The sequence below is a fragment of the Schistocerca piceifrons genome, unplaced genomic scaffold (assembly GCF_021461385.2).
Source record: "Schistocerca piceifrons isolate TAMUIC-IGC-003096 unplaced genomic scaffold, iqSchPice1.1 HiC_scaffold_1416, whole genome shotgun sequence".
NCBI classification, from domain to species: domain Eukaryota; kingdom Metazoa; phylum Arthropoda; class Insecta; order Orthoptera; family Acrididae; genus Schistocerca; species Schistocerca piceifrons.
In genome coordinates this window covers 100,001-102,500 of record NW_025727254.1, presented here as the reverse complement: position 1 = coordinate 102,500, position 2,500 = coordinate 100,001, and the positions used below count along the sequence as shown (strand labels likewise).

Here is a 2,500-nt window from a genome sequence, read left to right as displayed (position 1 = left end):
CCCGCCGAGTCATCGGAGGAACTGCGGCGGATCGCTGGCTGGCATCGTTTATGGTTAGAACTAGGGCGGTATCTGATCGCCTTCGAACCTCTAACTTTCGTTCTTGATTAATGAAAACATACTTGGCAAATGCTTTCGCTTCTGTTCGTCTTGCGACGATCCAAGAATTTCACCTCTAACGTCGCAATACGAATGCCCCCGCCTGTCCCTATTAATCATTACCTCGGGTTCCGAAAACCAACAAAATAGAACCGAGGTCCTATTCCATTATTCCATGCACACAGTATTCAGGCGGGCTTGCCTGCTTTAAGCACTCTAATTTGTTCAAAGTAAACGTGCCGGCCCACCGAGACACTCAATAAAGAGCACCCTGGTAGGATTTCAACGGGGTCCGCCTCGGGACGCACGAGCACGCACGAGGCGGTCGCACGCCTTCAGCTCGCCCCACCGGCAGGACGTCCCACGATACATGCCAGTTAAACACCGACGGGCGGTGAACCAACAGCGTGGGACACAAATCCAACTACGAGCTTTTTAACCGCAACAACTTTAATATACGCTATTGGAGCTGGAATTACCGCGGCTGCTGGCACCAGACTTGCCCTCCAATAGATACTCGTTAAAGGATTTAAAGTGTACTCATTCCGATTACGGGGCCTCGGATGAGTCCCGTATCGTTATTTTTCGTCACTACCTCCCCGTGCCGGGAGTGGGTAATTTGCGCGCCTGCTGCCTTCCTTGGATGTGGTAGCCGTTTCTCAGGCTCCCTCTCCGGAATCGAACCCTGATTCCCCGTTACCCGTTACAACCATGGTAGGCGCAGAACCTACCATCGACAGTTGATAAGGCAGACATTTGAAAGATGCGTCGCCGGTACGAGGACCGTGCGATCAGCCCAAAGTTATTCAGAGTCACCAAGGCAAACGGACCGGACGAGCCGACCGATTGGTTTTGATCTAATAAAAGCGTCCCTTCCATCTCTGGTCGGGACTCTGTTTGCATGTATTAGCTCTAGAATTACCACAGTTATCCAAGTAACGTGGGTACGATCTAAGGAACCATAACTGATTTAATGAGCCATTCGCGGTTTCACCTTAATGCGGCTTGTACTGAGACATGCATGGCTTAATCTTTGAGACAAGCATATGACTACTGGCAGGATCAACCAGGGAGCTGCGTCAACTAGAGCTGAGCAGCCGGCCGCCCGGGAGTGTGTCCCGGGGGCCCGCGCGAACACGCAAGCGTCCGCTCAATCATTCTGCAAACAGGAGGAGGCTGAGCTCCCCTGCACAATACACCTCGAAACCCTCTCAGGTCCCGGCGGCGCGCAGCGCCGTCCCAAGTACTTGGTCGGGTTCGAGAGAGGCGCAATCGCCCGGAGTTAGGCGAGTAGACGCTTTCGGTGCGACCACCCGTGCTCCCAACTGAGCTTGCCGCTGCCGACAGAGGCCCGGGAGCGTGCTGTCGTGGCATTGCCGGCGGGAGACAACACGCGCCACCTACGGTGACCGGCAGCTCCAACGCCAGCGCCACAGAAGGACAAAAGCCCCACTTGGGTGCCGAAGCGAACTCTCCCAGCACAGCGCACGCGCCAACACATCCGCACAGCTGCGATACAAACCACCAGCGAGAACCGCTGGGGCGACCGAGCACACTGAAGATGTCCACCGCGCTTCGCACCGGGCCCGCGAGGACCTACTTTGGCCGCACGGCGCCGCGCGCAGGGTGCGCCGGCGCGCAGCTGCGACGCCTGCCGCGTCCGTCGGCCGGCGCGCCTGCCACTGGCCGCCCCCACCAGCCGGCTGTAGCGCGTGCGCCCACGCACCGCGCGGCCAGCACGCCGGGAGGCGCCCCCTCACCGGCCGGGGACGGTCCCACCCAGCCACCGCCGCGTATCGCTTCACACCCAGATGCCGTTCAGTTTCGTCGGCATGGTGGGTATCGCTGGAACAACCGGTTAGTACCTCAACCTATCGTCGCCATCACCGATTCACCCCTAGCGAGAACAACCGCACCACAACAGGTTACCATTTGTTCATTTGCGTAACTTCACCAGAAAACGCAGGCGTCCATCGCCATTTGCAACTTCAACGATTATTGCATGCCTGTGTCAGGTGTCACGCCACACTACGTCTGCCCACATACACGCAACAAAATGTGCACGCCTAGACAATACGTGGAAGGTGGCCCCCGTACGTATGCGATGTCCATTGCTCGAACGACTGTCAACCGGCCTCTGTAGCATGTCGCAGATATGGAACGCGGTGCACCATGCCATCACGGTGTGTGAGGAGAGACGACTAGGTCCGAATACATCAACAGACAGCTCATGCTGATCGCCATCCACGGCGTCCGTTCCTCCCACACGTCTCTATGGCGTACCACACTGCAATCCAGCTCTCATAGGGAGACGACACGTAGCTGCGTGCACAATATTTGCACTGTATGGTCCGCCGTTTTTGGGCGCAGTCGTTGTGCGGTCACACATGTGCCACGATGT

General features: G+C 57.2%; 1 non-coding gene across 1 annotated transcript in view; it reads right to left on the bottom strand.

Moving 5' to 3' along the window:
* Window positions 1-1,172, bottom strand: part of LOC124733952 — a 1,909-nt gene extending 737 nt beyond the window's left edge. The window contains exon 1 of the ribosomal RNA XR_007009228.1: window positions 1-1,172. This exon is cut by the window's left edge and continues 737 nt beyond it. This is a non-coding gene — a ribosomal RNA (small subunit ribosomal RNA).
* Between the last annotated feature and the right edge of the window lie 1,328 nt (window positions 1,173-2,500).